Here is a 12,621-nt window from a genome sequence, read left to right on the forward strand (position 1 = left end):
TGACACATACACCCAGCCCCAGTGGCAGCGAAATTAACCAATTATGGATGAAATTCCCGACCCTGCCGGGAATCGAACCCAGGACCCCTGTGACTAAAGGCCTGCGTTCATGCTATTACCTCCGCAACGAACAGGGACGGGCCGACAATAGCAAGCAGTTCTTACACAATGGAAAACTTTTTTTACAAAACCAAAATTACCTAGAATTTTACTGGCTTAACAGGTTGCTTTTAAGTTACCTTTTAACTTCACATCCAGCGAAATCGTTGAACATTTCCGAGGTATTAACACATTGCACGAACTTCTGCTCCAGTACTACTGTACTTCTACTCCCATTGCGTAGATAAGATTATTGTATACGCACGATTGTTGTGGATTCATTCTCGGTTTTCATCCTCACCTGGTGCCGACTTGGGGCCCCCGCCTATAGCTGATCTTAGGGAAGCAGAGTGCCATTTTGCCCCCTCAAAAATTCCCATCCCACCTCGAGAAGGTGGTAGATGGTTTTATATCAAGAAATTAGAAAGCGGACATTCCTTCAGAGAACTACATTTCCCAGTAGAGACAGCTCAGGCGGTACATCTGGTGGTAGAACTTTTCACATTTCGTATCATGAAATGCATAATATACAGTATGGTAATAGTATATTTATTAAGAAAATATATTTATGAAGCAAGTTCTATTTTTTCACTTGTGATTATTTTCGATAGCTTCGTACATAAAATATTCTTTCAAAATATTTACTGTATTTATGAATCAAGTGCTATTTTTATGTTCACTTGTGAATATTATTAAAAAATCCGTACGTAAGTGTCGTTCAAAAATGTATTTGAGAAACTAGCTCTATTATTGTTCTGTTTTGTTCCTGTTTGTGAATATTGGTATTATATAGGAATGTTTGCAATAATAGTTGATCCTCATTTAACATGCTTGTGTTCATGTTAATCATGACACCCGCCCCCAATAATTACCCTGAGTCCTCACCAGAAGTTAGTCTTTACATTTTATCCTGTTCTTCATCCTTATGGTCTATGACAGACATCTCAGTCGCGGATGTTGTAACTGTTCGCCCTCCTCATCAAAACACTTGGGGAGATGAAAGTTGCCTTGGGACACATGAATATCAAATAAACTATATGTGGCTTGCCCGCAAATTGCCACGCAAATAGAAACAATTAACATTCCATGGTTTCCCATTTCTCTATGTGATGTTTGGGCGCCAGGGTTACAGTTTTAAACAAAACTGTAAACCAAAATTTATATTTACTAGCATAGAGACTTATACTTAAATCACAGGGGTAGAATTTTAAATAATTAACCATTAAGTATCGCTTAAGAAAAAAATTAACGCAATATAAAATACAAATGAATTTATTATACAAAAAATGAGATGAATCGGAAAAGTTCCTTAAAGCGTGGAGGAATTTAGAATTTACTTTACTGAATTTACTAATTGCTTGCTTTATCTAATTGAAGCTCACCAATTGCAGCTTCTGTTGAAGTCATCTGGTTTCCGTGGTTACTCGTTCTCTTCTTCTCGATGTAGAATTTGCTCCATGGACATCCTTCCTTCCTTCTCTGATATGGTACGGGCTATCTGGACTAGCACTCCCTAATTGCCTAGTCTTTAAATTAGACATTGGCCCTATACTTGTAAAAGCTGATCAACGTTGATCGTATAAGGAGAAAATTCAGAGATATGAATTTTTCCATATTAGTAGAAATCTCAATCCAACTGAGCTATAATATTTATACGGTACAGACTTGTACCAAATTCCGTAGACTTGAACTAAACATAGTTCTTCGTCCAGAAGATTTACTGAATATAACACAAGCCGTAAGCTTGTTTCGTCTCACGCAGATCCGACAACATAACCGCAGCTAAGTACTGTATCGAAGCGATAACACATAGTACAAAAATAACTATGTCGCGGAGCGACCACACACTGTTTCAAAAATCAATAACGTCGTTCACAGTAGATGTTCTAATAGTAGATAGGTTCACAGCAGAAGTTGTAGTTAGGTCCCGTTCTCGTGGTGAGAATCTCTATACATCCGGGCTCACCCCCACTCTTGGTAACAGTTCAATCTCAAAACTCATATACAACGAAGTATCTGATTCGTAAATCGAATTTATCAACTCCCCTTCTCTTCTTTCTTGACAAGTCCAGTAGGCGTGGCGATGATGTAGCTGACCAGCTTGCAAGCCTCGCGCGGGGTCGCTGTTTACTAGCCTTGGCTCATGAGTTAAACCCAAGTGAGTCATGCAATTTCCCCGCTCAAGAATAGCCTTTTCCGTATACACAAGTATGAGATGAAATGACAACAACTATGTCTCAATATATTGACCATATTTACAGTACATAATGAATTCCGATCTATAATATGAATAATAAGTTAAATAATAAAAGATGTTCTAATATACACAATGTGATTCAAAAAGCCTTATTACAAATGATTGAAATTAAAATATGATTATTACGAATAATTCCCGATGGCGGATAAACTTGATATCTAGTGATATCGCGTAAAATGATAATACAGTAAATTAGTAGGGCTGGAGAAGCCTGGACGGTTACAATGTTCCGTCTCTTTGCTGTTAATCACAAATTCATCAGACTTAATAATGTATGGGAGGCTACTTGTCATGAAAATGAACATCACACAAAGAACTTTGCAGCGAGAGTTTTCCGGGGAATAGCATTTTTCCACTTTAAAAACATTGTGTTTGTTGTTTGTGTGGTATAAAGAACTGTCTTGCCTCGTTATTCCACCTTGAAACCCGACGTACATCCCGTTACAATACAAGGCATGTCTCTTTCATAGCAATACGAATGGACTCTCAGAATATAGAAACATTAAAATGCCGTGCTGACTAACAACGAAAGAGCAAACTACGCGAACAACCTTAATGATTATGTTGTCGATGTGAGCGGTATCTTGCCAAATCCATCCAAATCTAATGTTACCATTATTACTGAAAAACTCGAGGTTTTCGAGTGGTGAGCTGGTGTTTGTAATAGATTCAACCGTTCACTATGCATAAACAATAGGCAATGACCTTCGAATTACCTACGTTTTATTCTGTGCGGAGGTCTGAAGCATTAATTTCAGTCATGGTAATGCCACATGGATATTCACAGATTTAGGAAAGTTAAAAATAAAGAACATCCGTGCGCAGTACATGGTACATGCATTAGCAACTAAATTCGCTCGCGACCGCCATGCCACAGTTTTCGGCCAGACGCCGTGGTGCCTGCCACAGACAATGGCAAGTTACGGGTGCTCGAAGAAGTGATCGCACTGTCTCTTATTTATTTATTTATTTATTTATTTATTTATTTATTTATTTATTTATTTATTTATTTATTTATTTTGCCTTTACCAGTGGCGAAGTCAGGGCTCGTGGCCCTTTCTTACATTTAACCACGTAAATTACAGGATAATACACATACAAATGAAATATATTATTCTGTTGTAAAATCAAATAAAACTAAGGTAAATAACAGATTTGAAGACATTTGAAGATTTGAAGAAATAAAGCAAAGCTCAACAAATAAAAGAAAATAAATCCAGAACATAATACGCTGTTAGGTTTAATTTCTTTGAACAAAAGTAACTTTGTAAATTTTTAATTTTAACTAGGGAGTGAAATAGGTGTGGGTTCGCCTCTGTCAACCATATAACCTTGCTGCAGTGGGAAGCCTTGCTGGCCCCATTGGAGCAGGTAGCCGAGTTGTAGGTGCATGTATCTGTCGAGAGATCAGACGAACGAACATTTAATCGAAGTTATGGCGGCAGTTTGGGTGACTGATTGAAGTTATCCAAGATGATTTAGCTATGTTGATACTGTTGCACGACGGTAAGCAACGGGAAACTACACCCGCATCTCCCGAGAATATGCAATTCTCTCTCTGTGTGTAATTATACGGTATACTGTCGATGACTTTCAGCTAAGCGGCTTTACGTCGTACCGACACAAATAGGTCTTATGGCGACGATGGGATAGGAAAGGGCTAGGAGTTGGAAGAAAGCGGCCATGGCCTTAATTAAGGTACAGCCCCAGCATTTGCCTGGTGTGAAAATGGGAAACCACAGAAAACCATCTTCAGGGCTACCGACAGTGGGGTTCCCGGATGCAAGCTCACAGCTGCGCGCTCCTAACCGCACGGCCAGCTCGCCCGGTGCGACGTAAAGCAAGCTGTAGAAGTGAAAGGAAACGAATACCTATGTGTGATGGGAGTCTAAAGTGCAGTGGAAGACCAAGGAAGAGATGATGATGTTGCCGAGTGACCTGGGTACGCGGTACGTGTCGAGAAGCAGTAAGCCTGTATTCGGCAAGGCCATGGCCACTTCCTTCTCAGTTCTAGGCATTTCCCATCACATCGCTGCCTGAAACGTTATCTGTGTTAGAGTTAGGGTGACGCTAAGCAGCTAGCAAAAACGAGGTTGTGCAGGAGGAGAATACGGACTGGGACAAAGGAATGAAATCAATAGCTAACTGGTAGAATTCTTCACCATCATAAATTAGACCTTGCTACCATTTGATTCAAAAAATACCACAAAAGACGATTGCATAAATGGACAATAACTGGAAACACTGGAAGATACAAGATTTTGTTAGGGATAGGCAGAGATGTTCAGAAAACAGGTTAAAAAAAGCACTTTTAGCCCTATCAGCCATACAGCCAGCAAACCATTAAAAATGTACAAGTGATACAACAATGTATATTTACATGTGACAGACTCCTAAAAGAAATTACAGAAATGGCAGACAGGAAGTATCACCTGAGACAGTCTCTTTCAAAACATACACTCCCTAGATACTCCGACATTCACAGTTTATGATTTGCACTTTTTTGTGTTATAAAACAATACAAATTTTTCAATAAATGAGAGAAGTAAAATTAAAAAAAAAACACAAATTATATATTTAAATCGCTATTTTTGAGAAATTAGGCTAAAATCACATATACTCTCTGGTTGACAGGAGAACGTAGAACTGGCACGCTTGTAGGAAATGGAGTTCCAATTTTAAGCAATTTTGAGAGCATCACTGATCGTACTGCACTGTACTTTGAACAAGCAAATAGAACATGGTTCAAATCTGCGACACATGGGGGCATGGATCATACCCACACGTGGACACTCTTATATGGTAGAGATGGCTGGCATAACATCTGTGTTCGAGTCTCATGCGTATTGGTGATGTAAGGTGACACCAGGCGAGTTCGATGCTGTCGAACCATGGTTTCTTAGGAACATTAGCTTGAAGTGCAGCATAATAACTTATCGTCCTTTGTGCAGATCCTATTTAACCCATTCCGTTGACCATTTTCTTTGAGCTTTCATACTGATAATAGGGAGAAGGTCTGTGTAAGGTAGTGGGATTGCTCGGAAGTGAGCTTGAGCTTCAGTTATACTTTGTTCGGTGAGGAGGTCTACTTTTTCATTGTGTTCAATTCCGGCGTGTCCCTTGATCCACAGAAAGTGAACTGTTATTCCTTGGAGTTCTGCGTTTCTCACTAATTGCAGAACTTCAAGGATATACTTATTGGTCTTTGTGGTCCAGTCAGGGTGTTTTAAACGTTGTAACACGCTGAAGCAGTCTGTTGGGATGAGCATTTCCTGGAAGTGTTGTGAGGTACTATATAGTATAGCTGCTTGAAGTGCTAGCATTTTTGCTGTGTAGTTGGAAGTTGACTCTGGAAGAGAACTTTGTTCGTTAGCTGCTGTTAGTGAGCAGTAGTAAGTATATCCCGCTGCTCCTTCTGAAGTTTTGGAGCCGTTGGTGTAGATGCACGTGAAATCAGGCCAAGGTGTTTGTAAGAGTGCCTTGACTCTAGTGTTCATATTCGTTTCTAAAACCACTGCATCAAATGTAGAGACGGTGCTCGATGGTGAGGATGTGAGCCCATAGTCGTAGCAAAAACCAGGCGCCCTTGAGTAAAAAGGGAGAAATGTAGCGTAGCTCGTGATAACTGGTCACCAACAGTGGAGTTCGACGATTTCGTAAGTGCTTATATGAATCCATAAATCTACTGAGGGTAAGTACTTAGAAAGAGGATGGTTGATCTGAGTAGCTCGGCGTAGGAAAAAAATATCTGACAGCATCTGTCGTCTGATTGGAGGTGGCATTTCGTTGGCTTTGACTAAGAGAGCGTTCGTAGGTGAGGAGTTCGCTGTTGTTGTTAGAATTTCCTTTACGTCGCACCGACACAGATAGGTCCTATGGCGACGATAGGATAGGAAAGGCCTAGGAATGGGAAGGAAGCGGCCTTAATTAAGGTACAGCCCCAGCAATTGCCTGGTGTGAAAATGGGAAACCAGGGATAACCATCTCCAGGGCAGCCGACAGTGGGTTTCGAACCCACATATCTCCCGGATGCAAGCTCACAGATTCGCGCTGCTAACCGCACGGCCAACTCGCCCGGTGGAAGTACTTTTAAGGGCTCCTGTAAGTTCTCGAAAGGTGAAAGGCTGCAGGAGAGTACGGTGTGGTGTTTGTGAAGAGTCTGTAGGTGGGAAATCCGGGGCATCAACGGATGTTGTAGGTGGAAATGGAATCGGCGAAGTCATCAGTCCAACATCGTAGTGGTTTTAGAAGGGTTCGTTTGTTTTTAAACATGTTTATCACGGACCATACCATGATGAGGGGAGTATCTTTATTCGTCTTCTCACAATAAATTTTCCAACTATTTCTTTTCCGTCGTTTTAGGAAACGTTTCACTTCGGCGTCCATTTAACTATAGGCATTATAGTTCTGCCACGTTGGATAGAGTCATCTGCCGATCATTTTTTAGCTTTCTAAGAGCTCCATGGTGCCGGTACGCGCTTAGAAGGGTCAACTGACTGTCGTCGTGGGATGGATTGCGACGTTGCGAGGTTGATGATGCGTGTAAATGCTTCTATTTTTGTAATGGTTGTGGAATGCTAGTTACAGTATCTAAATTAGCCTCTACGCTATGTATTTAATCCAATCTGCTCTTTGAACATTTCACTTTGAGGTACTGTAGGTTGATGTAGCATAATGCTGAAATGTGTAGCTATATAATGGACGTTTCTGTTAGGTAATGGTTGGAGCCCATAGTAAACGGTAGGGTTTTCCATTGATTGATCTTCTGCTTCTTCTTTATCCATTTACCCTCCAGGGTCGGTATTTCCCTCGGACTCAGCGAGGAATCCCACCTCTATCGCCTCAAGGGCAGTGTCCTGGAGCTTCAGACTCTGGATCGTGGAATACAACTGGGGAGGATGACCAATACCTCGCCCAGGCGGACTCACCTGCTATGCTGAACAGGGGCCTTGCGGGGGAATGGGAAGATTGGAAGGGATAGACAAGGAAGAGAGAAGGAAGCGGCCGTGGCCTTAAATTAGGTACCATCCAGGCATTTGCCTAGAGGAGATGTGGGAAACCACGGAAAACCACTTCCAGGATGACTGAGGTGGGAATCGAACCCACCTCTACTCTGTTGATCTCCCGAGGCTGAGTGGACCCTGTTCCAGCCTTCGTACCACTTTTCAAGTTTCGTGGCAGAGCCGGGAATCGAACCCGAGCCTCCGGGGGTGGCAGCTAATCACACTAACCACTACACCACAGAGGCGGACTCATTGATTGATGAGGGGCAAAATGTAATATCTATTGCAGATTTTTCTTTTGTCTGGGACTGGTACTAGTATTGGTGATCCATCGGTGAGAATGGCCGGCTCCACGGCTAAATGGTTAGCGTGCTGGCCTCTGGTCATGGGAGTCCCAGGTTCGATTCCCGGTGGTGTCGGGAATTTTAACCGTAATTGGTTAATTTCGCTTACACGGGGGCTGGGTGTATGCATCGTCTTCATCATCATTTCATCCTCATCACGACGCGCAGGTCGCCTATGGGAGTCAAATCAAATGACCTGCATCTGGCGAGCCGAACTTGTCCTCGGACATTCCCGGCACTAAATGGCATACGCCATTTCATTTTTTTCATCGTTGAGGATAAATTGTTATCTTCAATTAGATCTAAAAGAACCGGGCGAGTTGGCCGTGCGGTTAAGGGCACGCAGCTGTGAGCTTGTACCCGAGAGGTAGTGGGTTCAGACCCAGTTGTCGGCAGCCCTGAAGATGATTTTCCGTGGTTTCCCATTTTCACACCAGGCAAATGCTGGGGCTGCACCTTAATTAAGGCTACAGCCGCTTCCTTCCCACTCATAGCCCTTTCCTATCCCGTCGTCGCAATGAGACCTGTCTATGTCGGTGCGACGTAAAACAAATTGTAAAAAAAAAGATCTAAAAGTATATTTCCATAGTCGTCATTTATTTCGACACCCCGGACAGTACTATGAGCGTTGAAATCTCCGAAAATTAGGTAGGAAGCTTCGAGGTTACTAATTAAGTACTTCCATTCTCTTACGCTAATTGCTGTCCTTGAGGACAGTAGATTGAAATTACCGTGAGAGGTCTCTGAAGCACTTCCACTCGGGCCGCAACGCCTTGAAAACTTTTTATGTTTGCATAGTCGATTGGGATGTTATTAAATTATATTGCAGACTGGATAAGTATTGCTACGCCTTCTTTTCCATCTTCTCTATCGTTGCGTAAAATGTAGTTACGTCTATATGTCACTCATACCCATTGATGAGAACAGTTTGGATGTTTCGGATGTGCAACTTTCTTTGTAAGGACTCCCGATTTGCATTAGCAGATCTCGCATTCCAGTGTAAAAATTTAAAGCCCATCTTCTCAGTTAAAAGCCTTAGTGATTATTTGACGTATTGCCTCTGGATTTAAAGTATTCGATGGTGGTGACTGTACCTGGTATAGTATCGTTAGGATTGTTGTAAAAATTTGTTCAATTAGTTGGGAGTGCTTTTGGTTGGACGGGGTATGCTTGAGGTGCTGTGCTGGAGGGTAGGGATTATGAGTGACAGGCGTTACTGGTAGGTGTTGGGGGTATATAACTGCGTTCAGAGATCGAAGGATATGTTGGATGGCGTACGGGAGTAGGCTGAGCACGAACCGGTCGCCGCGAATGTTCGATCGAGTTACGTAGAGATGACGTGTGTTGCGGGTACGCACGTGTGCTGGTATACTAACAACTGGCGTAGATGCTCTATGACCCCTGCTATGTAATTGCTGTTCTTGGGTGGGGAAAAAGTATGTATAATTCCAGTCTGTTGTACGAGCCTGCGTGGCTCAGGCGGCAGCGCACCGGCCTCTCACCGCTGGATACCGTGGTTCAAATCCCGGTCACTCCATGTGAGATTTGTGCTGGACAAAGCGGAGGCGGGACGAGATTTTCTCCTGGTACTCCGATTTTCCCTGTCACCTTTCTTTCCAGCAACACTCTCCAATATCATTTCATTTCATCTGTCAGTCATTAATCATTGCCCCAGAAGAGTCCGACACGCCTATCCTCGCCGCAAGTTGGGGGCTTCATTCATCCCATCCCTGACCAGGTCATAGACTGGAAAACAGGTTGTAGGTTTTCCTTTTCAATTCCAGTCTGTTGTAATACATTTGAGTTAGAGGTGGGTAATTGTGGAATTCCTCTTGACTTCGCCAATGAAGAACAGTGGACGCGTATGACCTGTTTTGGTACAAGTTAAGAGGGGCCTCTTGTATGATGATATTGTGAGCCATGCCGTGTTTAACGTAAGTGGACTTCTTGTATTCCGGACAGTCTTCATCTGTGGACAAGTACGCAGCATGACAGTGGACGCAGTAAGGAGGTATGTTGCCCTGTGCACCGACTGCTGCGTGTGGCAGAAGAATCATGGTTATACTAAGGTCATCTGACGAGAAGTCGCTCAAATGCGGGAAAAGCGGTGCGAGTTTTAAGCATGCTTGCTAAGCATGAGCCAGTCTCAAGTTTCAAGACTTAACAATAAACACCTGTTCTGTCCGCGGACGCCGGCCTCGTGGTCTAGGGGTAGCGTGCCTGCTTCTTACCCGGAGGCCCCGGGTTCGACTCCCGGCCAGGTCAGAGATTTTTACTTGGATCTGAGGGCTGGTTCGAGGTCCATTCAGCCTACGTGATTAGAATTGAGGAGCTATCTGAGGGCGAGATAGCGGCCCCGGTCTAGAAAGCCAAGAATAACGGCCGAGAGGATTCGTCGTGCTGACCACACGACACCTCGTAATCTGCCGGCCTATGGGCTGAGGAGCGGTCGCTTGGTAGGCCAAGGCCCTTCAGGGCTGTAGTGCCATGGGATTAGTTTGGATCATGTTAGTTAGTTCTGCCCGCACCGGGCGAGTTGGCCGTGCGGTTAGGAGCGCGCAGCTATGAGCTTGCATCCAGGAGATAGTGGGTTCGAACCCCACTGTCGGCAGCCCTAAGGATGGTTTTCTGTGGTTTCCCATTCTCATACCAGGCAAATGCTGCGGCTGTACCTTAATTGAGGCCACGGCCGCTTCCTTCCCATTCCTAGGCCTTTCCTATCCCATTGTCGCCATAAGACCTATCTGTGTCGGTGCGACGTAAAGCAAATAGCAAAAAATAAAACAAAAGAAAGTTCTGCCCGTGTGATTCTTGCGAACTGACGTGGTGTTGTGAAGTTTCAAAGTGGTGATGCATTTGTGTTTTAGTTACACATTCACTGTAAATACTGCATAATGAACATGCATCTGCTTCATAGAACTCGCGCTGCCTGTAGCTTAGTAAAGTATCTGTAACTCGTGTCGTACGTAGAAGCTGCCGCGACTTCTCGTCACACGCAGATGGTACCTGAGAGATTTTTGACGTTCAGTGACACGTAAAACATATGGTAATACTGCAAATCTTATAAACATATTCCGGCAGGCATTGAGTGCTGAAATTAAGTAAGAAGACAGGTACTGGTCTTGATATGATCTGTCCATCTACATATTGGTTTGTAAAACATTTCAATTTTACTACAGGGAAGGCACTCTGCATTTAAGTTCCTCTGCTAGGAGTTTTGATTCCACAAGGCGATTCGCTGCAACACTGGTGTTAGTTTCAATAAGTAACCTGTTCTTTCTTACAGAATTGATATTAACTATGTCTCTCTTAACAGGCAAGGCGCTCACTAAATATCATTCTTCCCCTCTACCATGGGGTGCAAATTTCGAATGGACTATTCTAAACTTCTTGACATTACGTAGTAAGGGCCATTATCTAGGCAGCTGTAACGGTTGGTATTATTTCTTGGGATTTTGTTGTTATTTTAATGAGGAAGACGCTGGCTAGACAACTGAGATTGAGTGTTACTGGGTCTGGCACTGGAATTAGAGATAACTGTACTCGACAGATTTCTGTACTTTCAGAGCTAGAAGTAGAATCGTGTAACATTAAGTCACTTTCGGTCTCATTACGTTCATTTGAGCAAAAACGTTTAATTTGAGGGTGCAGTTCACTAGTAATATAAGATCAATTGCTCCAAATACTGTACCTGTGTTGTTGGGAGACTGTGGTGGTGATGTATTTGACATACAAAAACCTGGTCCGTATGCCAAGTTGTCTTGGAGTTGCTGCAGTGGATATTTCTGCTGCTGTGGCTGATGTTCAGAATATAGGGGAGCAGTTGGTTGAAACTTGACGAGATGTTGTTGAGGCGCCTCGTAACAAGCTCGTAATGCCGTGCTTAAAACTTGACCGGTATGAGGAGGTTTCTCCATTGTTGGAGATGAATGAAGGAATTATAACCTTTTATGAGTACACTGGTTATACCTACTGACACACGAGGTTGAATTAAAATGCTCACCCATGTTCACCGGGTTGCTCGGCTAGCACTGGACGATGCGTGTGCTAGCTACGGCTACCTAAGTTCAACCGCGAAAAACGTGTAGTGGACTCCAAAACATCGTGAGTAGTAGATTCCGATCACAACTTGGTGGTGTAAACATGTTCGTGACTCGCTGACTTTATTTTGAAACATATAAAACTGCATTTAACTTGAAAAATCTGAATATCTGCATTTAAAATGGAAATTATGAAAATTAATATTCATTAAATAAAATACACAATCGTCGAACCCTGGACTCACACTTACTTCTTACCTGCTTACTTACACATACGTTATTTGAAGGGCGCCAGCTACCACTCAGTGCAGCAATAATAGAATGAGAATCTTGACTATCTCTAGGGTGTGGGGTAATAAGCTTACTTTTGACAACATACCATATAAGTTCTGGGAAAAGGAGATTGGCCTTCGGTTTCCCCATTAATTTTGAGGTTAAGATATTTTACTGTCATTGAAATAAAACTATGAATTCATTTGATAGAACAAAATATATTCTTTAAATAATATATAAAAATAGTGAGTCTTGTTGCGATAAAACAGATGAGAATATGAAATTATGACATTGCAACTGAAAGAAACTAGGCATGAATTTGAATTCTTCTTGACCGGACATTTAACAATTTATACAAAATATATCCCTCAGTGTTTCACTTGACTGTACCTTCAACACTTTCAGTGTAATTACGACGTATTCCTTAAATCTGGTGTTTACTGTAGATGTATCACGCCTAATTTGGTGATGTATCCATGTGACTGCTTCTTCTCCATATCATCTGACTTCTTTGTAAGTCTGGATGGAATTACTTCATTGCAAGTGGTATCCTTCGATGACTCCATGGTAACCCTTTGCGTCCGTATCTTCAACTAGGTGACCAA

The sequence above is a fragment of the Anabrus simplex genome, chromosome 2 (assembly GCF_040414725.1).
Source record: "Anabrus simplex isolate iqAnaSimp1 chromosome 2, ASM4041472v1, whole genome shotgun sequence".
Taxonomy (NCBI): domain Eukaryota; kingdom Metazoa; phylum Arthropoda; class Insecta; order Orthoptera; family Tettigoniidae; genus Anabrus; species Anabrus simplex.